The following is a 13346-nucleotide window of genomic DNA, read 5'->3' as shown; positions in this document are numbered from 1 at the left end:
CAAACAGGGAGCTTGTTATCTGACTTTGGGATTTATAGGGGATGAGCATTAAGAGCAAGTCTGTGCTACGCTCTGCAGGGGAAGGGCTGGGCCACTGGCTGGCTCAGGTGGTGGGTGTATTTCACACCAATGTCCCTGGTGCTGTTCCAGACTGTGGTCAAAAGTCATTCCTATCTTAGAGCTGTTCAGTGGCCCATGTGTGAAATGAACTGATGGCTGCAATCTGGTTCCTAGGGGCCAGGTCCACAACAGAGGGATCACCATCTCCATGGGCACGAATTGCCCCCCTTGGTGGAGGCCTGAAAAGAGAGACCAAAGATTGACTGGGCCACGGAGACCAAATTCCCCTCTTGGCCCCAGAGGCAAGGCACATTATTGAAGTGATGGGGAGCTGCTTGTGCTGCCAGGCTGTACCTACTCTGTGATAAACAGATCAGCTGAGTCTCCAGGGCTGTCAATCCGGCACCCTTAACCTTTCGCTAGCACAAAATTCTCTGTAAAATGGAAAAGTGATTTCTTGAAAGCAAACTAATCCCCAGTCATATCAACGAGTCACTTAGCTTCCCATCTCTCTCACTCTCTGCATTCTGCATCTCAGGGAACATTCAAAGGAAAACAATGTGACTGTTAATTACAAACTGTTTTGAATGCATGGAAAAACCATTTCAAAGATGAAGCCAGCCGAAGATGGGGAGCCTGAGAATACTGCATGTGCCTAAATGCTTTAAAGGTGGAAAGTTCTATTGTAATTAAGGCTGATGCAATCATTGTAACAGATGCAAGGTAGAAATGTTCCCTTGTTTGGCTTTCCCCCTCTCTCTGCTGTGCACATTGGGTTTTGCTTTGGACTAGAAGCAAAATGCCGGAATATCAAGGGGATGTTTTTCACTTGAAGAATTTTAATGAATAAATGCTGTTCCGATCCGTTACTTGTCTGCACTCTGATTGCAATGGCATTCTAGGGAGCATGGCTTTGTTTGCAACATCTCTTGAATGTGGGCACCTTGTAACTATCGGCTTGCGCTGTCCTGCACCTGGACAGTGTCCAAGACGAGGCGAGATTCAGCGATGGTCACTAGAGCTTGGTGCAAAGGCCAGCACCCTCCCCAAGCTCTTCTTATCTCATTCATGGCTCAGTTCAGAGCATGAACACCTGTCACAACAGTCTGATGATGCAGTGGATGGAAGAGAAACACAATGCACAGAATGGATACACAAAGCGTATGTACAATACATGGAGCGGGTGCATCAAATGCTGCCAATGGGTACCGTACAAACCATAGACGCAGTCCCAGGCATGGACATGGACACACGCACACATACATTATGTCAGCTGGATGCGCACAGTACCCAGGATGAATACAAGCATTATACACATAGTAATTCAGGCAGTGGACAGCCACAATACTAGGAATGGACAAACAGAGCCAGGAATGGATAGAAGGAATGCGCACACAGTATGAGGAACACATACGTATGGACATAGGTCATTTTCCACTACAGGTCTGCAGGGACCTTTCTTCTCCGTTGTCATGTGCGCAGGCTGGAGGAGGCCTGGTGGTGGGGCAGCACTGGCAGCAGGCGGAGAGAAGGTGGTGGGGGCTGCGGCAGGAAGTGGACGGCGTAGGAGAAGGGAGGCAGTGGTGGTACAGTGGGTGGGAGCAGGAAGCGATGGTAGTGACAGTGTTAAAGCCAGGCCGCTGCATATCCCACCTCTGTGGCGGGCTAGTCACCGCACCAGACCCCCAAACCAAAGGCAGGCATAGGGCCTGAGTGCTGACGCCCATGCCTTGGCAGGGAGCTCACCGACTCTGCGTCCTAGGAAAGGCTGCAGTGCCATCCCTCAGCTCTGCTCTCTCCCTCCCCTCCCTTTTCACAAAGGCTCAGAGCCGTGTCGCCCCTGCCCTTTACTCCTTAGTCACAGCCAGCTTTGTAGCCATTAGTTACCACCAGCAGTGCCCAGTCCTTTACACCTGTCAGGAATAATTTCCACTCGACTTAGGAGAGCCTGGTCGGAGGGCAGCAGGCTGAGTTATTCTCTCTCTTACAGTGTGCTGGAGGGCGGGGGAGGGAGTGTGTGTTTCATTTTGTTGCAGGGCCGAACCCTGTTGGGAAGGAAGGAGATAGTGAAACTGAACATTTGTGGGCTATTCTCTCCTCCAGTCTGCCGCCCACACGCACTGTGGGACTTGGAAGCTGCAAATAGGAAGGTCTCTGGCAACCAGAGCATTTTCAGATCAGAACATGTAAGCTAAGTTTGTTGTCTACAAAACCTGCAGCAGGTCCCGGTCTGGGGGCAGGGGGAGGGCGGGCAGGGGGGATCCTTTGCTGGGGATCCTATAAAGAACTCCAGAATGGGGGGGGGGGGTGTTTGGAAGGGATGACCTCCCCTGGAGATCCCTTGGAAGAGCTCAGATGAAGCAAGGGAAAGGAGAACCAGGAAGAGAAATAACCCCCCAAATACCAAAGGGACCTGGACGTTAGAGCTGGAAATGCTCTCTTGGGCCAACTTGTCCATCCCCATTGGCCAGTGCAGGCTTGCTCCCTATGAGACATTTTCTAGTTTCCCACCCCTTCCCTTGGAGGCAGGCCACAGGCTACCACATCTCACAGCTAGGAAGCCTCTCCAGATAAGCCTCTCCACGTGTCCCTTTGCTCAGCTCTGTCCCATTGCCACCAGTCCAGCCCCTTGGATCACCCAAAACAACTCCTGCTCCTCCGTGATGCTCACACTTCACATGCCGCTAGCCAATTCTCATGTCCACCATGTGGCCATCATTGAGCCAAATTCTGTTTTTCATATTTAGCTCTTTTAATCTTTCCCCATGAGTCATCTCTTCCAGACCCTTACACACCTTAGTGACCTGCCTATGGACTCCCCCTCTTGCTAGAAATGGGGTGCTCAGCTCAGCAATGAATGCAGCAATTCAGAGAGGTGGGGGGTGCGTCTCACCAGCGCTGTATAGAGAGGGGCTTCCGCCAAGCTGTTCTGTGATGCGAAGTCACAGCATGTGCATTGCAATCGCAGTGACCTTTCTAACTGCCAGATCACATTGCACACTCCACTCTGAACGGCTGTCCCTTGTCGCCCCAGGTCTCTCACAGCCATTGCCACTTCCTGGGCTTCAGACTCTTTCCTCCCCGCACCGATTAGCTGCACGTCTCTGAACTGAATCTCATTTTGTCATTTCCTGCCCAGATTTCTAACCCTTGGGCCCCTTCGAGCAGTTCCCTGTCCTCACTGCTGTGTGCAACTCCTTCTCATTTAGTACCTAGTGTGACCTTTTATTGGCATGGTGCTGACCCCCCTCTTCCAGGTCATTAATGAAGATGTCCAGCAGGTCCTAACACTGCTCCCTCTGCCATCCCACTACTAGACCCCCTCCTCCAGCTCAGGCAACAGCTGATCACCATTGCCTTTGGTTTACTGTCCCACAGACAGCTCCCAATCCACGTGACAGGCTCTGAGCCAAACCAATTTGAATTTGTTTTCCTACGAACTTTGCATGAGACACCAAGCCAAATGCTTCGCTACAATAAATAGAGGATAAGCTGGTGACACAGCCGACAAGCTGGTGACCACACCAACCACCACCACCTGTTCTGCCCCCACCACTCACAACCTTCCTCCTACTCAGACCTAGTGACTAATTTCATTGCACTTCTGTGCTGCTTGCCTCATTCCTGAGTGTGTGTGCGTGGATGTGCAAGTATGGGAGGGAGAGCAAGCCGCGGGTGTGTGCGTGAGAGAGAGAGAGAGTTTGGGAGCGTGAGACCGTCTGTCAGAGCTTGTGTGTGGGAGCGTGCGAATGGGTGTGTCAGCGAGAGTGCACGTGGATCTGCAGGTAGGGGAGTGCGTATGGGACACAGTGTGCGTCTGAGTGATTGTGTGAGGTTTTGGACATGGTCTGTTGTTATTCCGGGCTACTCGGGACTGTTGTTTTCACCCCTACCAGGAGATGCTCAGACTGATTCTACCCCTCCCTGCCTCTCTCCAGCTGCTTCACTGCTCTCCTTGAGAACAGACGGAGCCTGCACTCGGTTAGGCAGGTCCCAAGTGGAGGGAAGAAACCTCTGACAATGGGGCTTAAAGAAGTTGGCAGCTGCAACCTGCGTCTCTCCCTTCTGCTCCGTGTGGTCTGCTCTCCCAGAAATGGAGCCCTGTCGGAAACATGAATGAGAGGGTGGTGTGGTGTCATTACTGGAAGCAACAGCAGCGTTTCCTGTTGGTCAGAGTGTGAGAGTGGGATTCAGGACTCATGGGTGTTTTCATTGGCATTATGTGCCATTGGCAATATGGCATTATATTAGTAGGATCTGGAGGGGACTGGGAGCCAGGACACCTGGGGCCTATTCCCAGCTCTGCCACAGAATTGCTTGAGACCTTGGGCAAGTCACTGCCTTGCTCTGTGCCTCAGTTTCCCCATTTGTAAAATGGATATCAGTGCGTATTGCCCACACTTAGTAAACAATAATGGTCATAATAATACTGACTGGCCTCACAGGGGTGTTGTGCAGCTTCATTAACTCATGTTGTAAAGCATTTTGAGGGCCTCTGGAAGATGTCTATAAATGCAGGAGCTTAGTGCAGTGAGTCATTCGTGGGAGGTAGGCTAGGTGGGTGTGTGGGAACAAAGAGGCAGCTATGTGAATACCAGCAAGGAGTAGTGGCTGCATCACCTAACCCAGCCTGGTGTCTCCTTTGCAGGATAAGCTATCGCCCAGGTCGGGACTGAGCATCAGGAGACACACATTAGGTCCCCTAGTGACGAGTAATGAGTCTGTATCAAGCCTATGCATTTACCCCACCTCATTGAAGTGATTAGCAGTGTTCAGGTTACACCTCCTAGCTCCCTGGAGTGACTAATACACACCAAGCGAGCCGAGCATAAGAGAGGAATGTTTGTGCTGCTCTGAAATAGACTCCCCTGCCCGAGAATGGGAGCCAGCCTTCCTCCACCGCTATTTCCTGTACTCGGGGCTGCCAATCACATTGGCAATGCAGGAAGCTGGGAGGACGAGGTGGCTGAATGAGGCCCAACCCCGCCACTCATGAAAAGTGATTTGTTGTGATGCAGCCCTACACGTCCAGTAGGGACTCCAAGGGTTTGCTGAGGACAAAGTTCCTATGGAGCTTCCAAAAAAGCACCAGCAAAAGTACGTACATTCCCTTAGCATGGGCCACAATCTGCCTTTGTTCATGCCAACATACACCTTCATCTGCTTTGCACGTGCATACGCAGGTTAGTGGATGCACAGAGGGGATCCCACACATAGTGTGTGGGTATTTTTAGAGGCTCTGACTATTCGGCCCTAGATGACAAAGAACCACCAGGAGGCCTGGGGGCCAGGGAGAGTGTGTGGCACACAGGCCCCAGGAGAGAAGCAGCCCTGAGGAGATGGAGGCCAGAGGGTGAATGGATAGAGAAGATGGCTTCAGACATCCACTTACACATCGCTTTGTTTCCCTTGCGCCTTGTTTTGTGTGTGTGTATGTGTGTTTTTTTTTACAAGCCCTCCCTAAGAGCTGAGTAACACAGAACCCGCTGGCTGCTGTCTCTAGGTCCCAGTGGACTCAGGCGCACCACACTGCCAACCACAGCACCGAGAGCGAGGCGTAATGGCCTAAAGAGCAACCAATAACAGCAGCGGCAGCCTGCTAATGCGAGCAGCAGCAGACACAGAGCTCTCAACGGTCTCCTCGCACCCCCGCCCTCCGTGCCAAGACTGCCTTTGCCATTCTTCCTAGACTAGCAAACAGAGGAAGTTTTCTTTTCTTTCCGCAGTCCTGCCTCAAGGTGACATCGCCTCATGAAATCTCAGGGAGAGGTGGAAGGGGAGACGGGGAGCCTGCTATGAAATAGGGTGAGATTCCCAGGCCCCCTCCCCTGGGCATTTGCTCCTATTTCTAACACCCTCCCGGAATGACCTCTGCTTTCCCTAACTTGGTTTCCCTTGTCCCCATCTGTCTGTCCCTGTCTAGTGCCTCAGAGGCAGGAATCTGACTGTCAAAGAGCCACGTCATGGAAAAAGGACCACACAGAAACAGAAGGACACATTTTCAGCCAGACTCTGATTCCAGGCACCCATTAGTTCCATACTGATCAGCCATTGCCTGTAGATCTTAATTACCTGTGCAATGTTTAGATGTGATGGGGACAGATGCTTGAGAAAACTCAATAGATAGATAGATAGATAGATAGATGTGTGGTAGAAAGTTATGGCTATGAATTTGGGATGGTCCATTATGCAATTCATCTATTAAACAAGCACTATTAAATTCTTCAGACTGCACCATTCTATATTCTGTATATACGGTGTATGTTACAAGCAAATGAATGGGACTGTTTCTTGGTCCCTCCATCCTTGTGTAAAGCTATCAGCCTGAACTATCATAGGACAGGCCTCGGGGGGAGCCATGAAAACCTCTTAAATTGACTGAAAATAGCTTTTTTATAACCAAAAGTGTCGTGCCTTTAACGGCAAGTATCTTGGGTCCTTACAGGGATAACTGGGAGTGCTGGGAAGGGAAGGTTTAAAAGCATGACATTTAACTAATGCTGTCACTGGTACAGGACAAGAACTTTGTCACTCCACTGCCTTAGGCCAGGGTGATCTGGGGAAGTGGGAATTCTCTATTTGTAGAGGAGGAACCATTTCTCTCCTGCATGGCTGTTTGAGGCTGCTTAAGGGGTGAGACTAAGTCCAGGGGAGATGGATTAGTGGGCAGAGCACAGAAGAGGTGGTCAGAGCTGAAGGGTGCATTCATTTGTCACAGGGCTCTGTGATATGTCATATGGACATCTCGTCCATGTCTGAGGCAGGTAGGTAAGCTGTAGGCAGAGAGGATACAGATATAGATACAGTACCGTCTCCTAACCACCCTTTCAGCAGGAAACCTGGAACGAGGTCAAATCGTAATTAGAGGTCAATGGAGTCGTCCACCTGGTGGCTGGAGTTGCTGCCTTGGTCATCAGCACAAGCCAAGCCCTTGAGGTCCTCAGGAAGCAGCTCTGCCAGGTGGCTGGGACAGTAAGTGCTCTGTTGAACTCTTCAGCTAGAGTGGCTCTTTATAGATCATGTATTTGCAGTCTTGCTGATGGGCCTAGGTGCGTGCATTCTCTACCTTCCCTATCATAATCCCATATCATACCTGTGGTGTGTGTATATCTTGTGTCTCTTTGATGCGGACAAAGCCCATGAGTGAGAACAGAGGCGGGGTTAGTGGACTATGAGGTCACGCCAGGCCAGACAGGGTGAGGTCTGATCAATTCAGGTGATAAATGTTTCATGCCAGATAAGGTTGAGGAGAAAGGCCATATACTGCCGTGATTCCCTCTGCTCCACATGGTTACGTCACTGCAATCTTTGATGAGGATGCATCTGGGGACAATGAGGAATGGCTGCAGTCAGATCTGGTTTGTTCTATTTCAGCTCTTTCTTGCCTTTGGCTGCTTTGTAAAGGCTACTATGGCTGTGTGCCACCTCCATACCTGTAACAAACTGCTGGGGGTATGTTACCATCCTGGTGTTTTTTCTTAGTGATGTTAAACCAGCTCTCCTCTGTTTAAAGAGCCATCAACCAATAGGAGAAGAGAATCCATTGCACACCCAAACGAACAGACACAGACCCTTACAATCCAATAGCAATAGCATAGGGAAGATGCATTTATCGCACCTGTAGGAAATTCCTTTATCTGTCATCCTTCAGAAGCCCATAAAGAACCTGCTATGGGGTGACAAACACAACTGCAAGAGACAGCCAAACTCTGCTCCTCTTTTTAAAGAGTTGTAGTGCTGGTGAAAGGTGCCAGATTAATGCCCTAGAGGCCAAACCCCTGCTGTATCTGACTACACAACAAGAATGCCACGGGAAGCAGAGGGACAAGATTTCCAAGTCCTCCTTACCCGCCGCCGATGATCTGCCTTAATATCGTCTTGAGGAACCATCTCTTCAGGTGAGAGGGGGACCTCAGACTCCACAGCCCAGGCAGACCTTGGTCTCCACATTGATACTATCAACACGAATGTGAGTTAGCCCCAATGAATATTGGTGGTGGTGGTTTGTCATATGGCCCCTTGTCCACTAGGAACGGGACTGAGACGCACCAGCTCATTTCACACAGGCTACTGAGCAGCAATCAGCTGGATAACAACTTTTGGTCACTACCAGGCTGGGCCAGATGCCACATGGTGGTGTGAGAAGGGAAATGCTCTAAGTCCCTTTCCTGATCCCCTGAGCCAGCTAGTCCCTTACAGAAATGCATCTTTAATTATAAATTATTCAGGGCTAGCACCCAGAAGCTCAGTCTCCTTGGGCATCTTGAACTGTGCCCCAGTGCTAGGCACAAGGGATGAAAAGGGCTGACAGCGGGAGGAAACTCATCAATCAGCAAATGGCATAAAGCAACTTGAAAAGGATAAAAGTGTAGCTCCCCAGCCTGGCAAAGTCACCACATGGTCCATGCTGCACGTGCATGCAGCAGAGTTTCTCCCAAAGGGCGGTACACTGGCACCTTGTGAACTGTGGCTCCCTCATTCACTTGCTGTACGAGTGACGATGACTTACATTCCTGCTGCAGCTTTCCTCCAAAAGGATCCCAAAGCACTTTGCAGACACAATGCACAGGAATCACTTCCCCTGCTACTGAAAGGTAGTCACTTCTGGGATAGGATAGGGCAGCTATTTAATGCCCCAGAAACACTATGCCACCGTTTCGAACAGGAAGTGACGATCAATGCTGTATCCCATTCACATTTCGGTACTGACTCAGAGTGGAGAGCGCCCCCTGCTGAAGCCCCCGCACTGTAGGAGCACTCATTGGAGGGCTCAGTTGCAAATCCAAAGCAAGCCCAATGCTGCTTAGCTTATGAGAGCTACCAATTTCCCTTCCCAGGATGGTACGACTGCAGCTTTTTATTAGCTGCTGATATGAGGCCAGAATGAAGATAAATGAGAGAAAAAAACCCTCATCAAAACCCTTCTGAACTAAAGATAAGAAGCAACTCAGCAGCAAGGAATCATTTTCAAAACTGTGGGAACTCAAATGTGGGTGTGAATATCACTTTAAGGATTTATAAAATGACACATGGCCTCACCTGTCAGCATGCCAGAATCCAAATGCCGGTTTTAATTACACCGAATATTTTATTTTCTTATGCAGAGGCATAATCAATTATCTTATTTAAAGGCATTACGCTAATGTGTGTGTAAAATGGAGCCATTCCCTGTATTGCATTAGATTCTACTAATTATAGGAGAATGTTTGGACCTAAAATGTCAGCCTGTCATCTGGCTGGTGTGTAATTCATGATCTGCATTCACAGGCGCGCATGGAACTGACAAAAATTGCATTCATCCCCTTCTATTGGCTTGGCATCAAATCCACTTGGTTTGGGGGTGACAAATCCCCCACTTCACCCTTCCCCAAACTGGAGTGGTATTGTTCCTCCTCCCCCCCACCCAGCCCGTCCCTTCCCCCAAAAAAGTCTCCTTCCCAGAGCACAAATGATAGTTGTAAAGGGAGGAATAGATGAGTTGGGAAGTGTTACAAGAGAGTTTTGTATCAATGTATCTGTAAATAGTTAATAAAGTGCCAGCATATGTAGCGTAGTTCATGGGGTCATAGGACCAATAAAACATGTTGTTTTTGCGCTTTCTTTGGGTAGCTCTTATCAGGGAGGAGGCAGAGAGAGAGAGGAGTGAAATAAACAAGGGAAGAAAAGAGATGAGTGACACATCATTATGATAAAAATCCTCATATACCTTTAAAAACTCCCCCACCTGAGTTACTACTCATAATACTCATAATGCTGAAAGATTAAATAAAATACCATTTCTTTTTCATCATTTTGTGCATTATATTTACTGTCTGCATTTCATCCTCAGTGAAACTAGGCTGGACAGTTTCACTGTTTCTAGTCACTGGGGCGGAAATAGAAAGCTGCAAACATTGCTATGCATATGAGGTTTTGGAAAGCCCCACTCTACACTGCACTGTCTTCCAGCAAATTTTGGGGGTGCCATTTAATGCAGACTTCTGTTATGGAGGCTTGTACTCTTTTGCATCCAGTATATGTGTAGTCACTAGGGAACTGTCCTATTAACTGTACTTTATAAAACTCCTCACGCACCAGATCTCACCAGAGCCATCCTTTATACATGTGTGAGAGTCTCACACAAAAAGGCAAGAAAGACTCTGCCTTGGGGCTGGTTCACCAGAATAGTCCCATGAAGCTGACCTGATGGTGACGCATCGTCTCTGAGGCTCGCTCATGACTACATTCCAACTTAGCCAGACACACCTCAGAACTGCTGTGGATTTCAAATGGCATGAACTCACATTAAGGAAAAGGAGGAACCCCTAATCGCTGTGTAGTGGTAGCAGCAGCCTGGGTCATCATGTGCCACATACTGCTAGGCAGGCCTTGAAATACTGTCATGAAAATAGACCAACCAAGGTCCAACAACACCCACAGCAGGAGGAGGAGGATGGCAATGATAAAAACACTAACAGTGTTTCACTTGGAGACCAAAGAGATAGCTCAGCTGGGGTGAGCAGGCAAGTAAAATTTGCAAGTCTTTGTTAAGCCCGGAGAATCCTCCTTCTCTGAAATGGGCCGCCAAGCCATCACCCCAATCACATGCAAATCCTCTCCAGCACAGAAGCAGGCATGTCATGGAACATGCCACAACACGTTGTGTTGTTGGGCACAGTGATCCCTCTGCTGGGCCCTTGGGTGTGTGTGATGGCTTACAGAGGCTGCCATCCTTTTGCTTTTCTATAACATGGTGGAAGTTGGAGGGCACGTCATAATGTCCTTTGCCTAGCAAGCTTGCACGCCCCCTATTCACAGCACAGCTTCAGTCCCGAAGGATACCAAAGCATTTTACAAACTATCTACACTCAGGATTCCCTTCACCGCTGAAATGTAGTCCCTTCCCGGGGACGGGGGCCACAGCCAGACAACCAATTAGCAGACCCTAAAGAGTGAGGGTTTTGTTTAAGGCTACCAGAGCAACCCCAACTCTTATAGAAGATTCCCCGTGGGATTTTTAATATCCATAAGAACCATAAGCCAGGAGCCTACATGTTAAACCTGCATTTGAAAGACCTTCCAGCAGTGGCTCACCACAGAAAGAAATTATATTTAAAAACCCAAAAAATGAAGCAATCTTCTGAGATTTGAATCTTATAAGAGCCTTGGTACATTGTGTATGTGTGATCTATAAGGTGTGCTTAATGCAGATTTCAGTCCCATCAGGGCAGGGACCATGCATTCCTCAGCATACTCTACTCTAATGTGCCAGCACATTGATCCTGCTCAACAAATAACACATCATAAAACTAATAAAGATCCCCACAGAGCAAGTTGCTCGGAACACAATTTATCTACCTCAGTGGGTGAAGAGAAAAGCCCAGCTCAGGGCTTCCAGAGAGCTGAGATATTCCAAACCTTGTGCTTAGATTGATCACTTCTTCCCTCTGGCTGCAGAGATGGTTCTGCATGGGATCTTTCTGCAGCCATTTGACACTACAGCCATGGACCCTCCATGATCATTATCAGGATTGTGTTGTGTGTAGTGACCCTGATTCTTTTGGACCTCATTAGGGCTCTCCTGGCAGTCATCAATTGATGATCCAATGACTAGATACTACACTAATAGGTGTTCTATAAATATGATAGATAGATTAGATTAAATATTTCTATGGTCCTAGCCGAGTACTTAGAAGTAGAAATACTAATAACAATGTCTCTCTCTTACTTCCCAGCCTTCAGGAGACATAGATTGATTAGTTTATAGGATTTTGTTTGTGTTGCCTTTATGTGAAGAAATCCTTAAGGAAGAGTTAAGTTGAAGCAATGAGGTTTGCATTTATCAGTATTATCTATTGTTTGCATCGCACTAGTGCCTCAAGGCCCCCTTGTGGATCAGGATTTGGGTGCTGTGGCTATTTGGGACTCTAGTTGCACTGCAGAATTCAAGGGGAACCCACGGGCTCTGCCTGGTCTAATAATTGGGGGGCATACACCCTTGCTAGTGGGGGACGCTGTGGAAGAGGCAAGTCTTTCAGAGCACGTCTCTCTTGCAGTCAGCATCATCTCAGTCTTGCTTGGTTCAGCATTAGTCAGCAGCTCTTCCTCCAGCTGCTGATTTTGTCTGGGCATTGAGCTAGATGGGCCTTGGTGGGGTTTATATTTAATAGAAAGGCAGTGTACAGCCCAGTGTCATCTGTGTATTTCTGAGACATCAGCCCCTGCCATCTCTCCATTTCTACTAATGGCTTCCTATAGATATTGAATGCAAAGATGTTGGAGAACTGAGCCTTGTGGGGCCCCATAGGGGAGGGGTTTGGAGATGGAGGAACAGTTTCTCATAAGGGCCCTCTGGGTGTGGTCTGAGAGGGAGGCCCTGAACCATTTCAGGGAGTTTCCATTCACCCTGGCAGTTTCCTGGAGGCAGGGCATGTGGTGATCACTGGTCACAGGTGCCATAGAGAGGCCCAGTGGGAGGGGTGTGGATGATTTTCCCCTGTCACAAGTCAGGAGCCGGTCATCCACCAGAGCAACAAGTACTGTCATGGTGCCGTGCCCTGGCCTGACGCTGGCCTGGGAGGGATCCAGGATACTGGTAGCCAGCGGGTGTCACTGGAGCCCGTTTATTGCCACGTCTGGATTAGCTTTGCTTGGAAGAGGCAGGTCGGAGGCTGGGCAGTGGCTTGGGAGGGCTCTAGCATGGGGCAGTGGTTTCTCTAGTACTGCCCTGACTATTGAATGCCTTAGGTGGGTAGTAGATTCCCCTTTGTTTAAGGAGGGGCCAACAGGCTGTTAGTTGGGCTCCCAGGTGTTCTCTCTTTTACCAGCCAGCCACGGCAGGCGGCAGTCACAGGTGATGCCCCGATTGCCATCAGCGCTTCTGTGACTCGTGTGAATGGGCTGACTCCGTAGCAGGAGGGGACTCGCTGTGTCTGGCCCTGCTCCCAACTGGTTGAATTCAATGGCCTAAGAAGCCATCCAGGGAGCAGCAAGATGGCTCAGCAGCCCAGGACACTGAGATCATGAGAATTGCCAATGAAAGTCCAGGCGTGGTCCCAACCTATGCCCAGGACAATCAGTCCTGGGCAAGCTCCATCTCTGTTGATGGGAATGGCAAAAATGATGGGGGTTCCACTTGAGAGTAGTGGAAAGAGATGCTGCTGAAAGGGAAAGCATTTCATTATTGCAGCCCCATCTAGATAGATAGATAATGGCCATACTGGGTCAGACCAATGGTCCATCTAGCCCAGTATCCTGTCTTCTCACAGTGGCCAATGCCAGATGCTTCAGAGGGAATGAACAGAACA

Source organism: Natator depressus, chromosome 10, assembly GCF_965152275.1.
Source record: "Natator depressus isolate rNatDep1 chromosome 10, rNatDep2.hap1, whole genome shotgun sequence".
NCBI lineage: Eukaryota > Metazoa > Chordata > Testudines > Cheloniidae > Natator > Natator depressus.
This window is presented reverse-complemented; position numbering follows the sequence as displayed.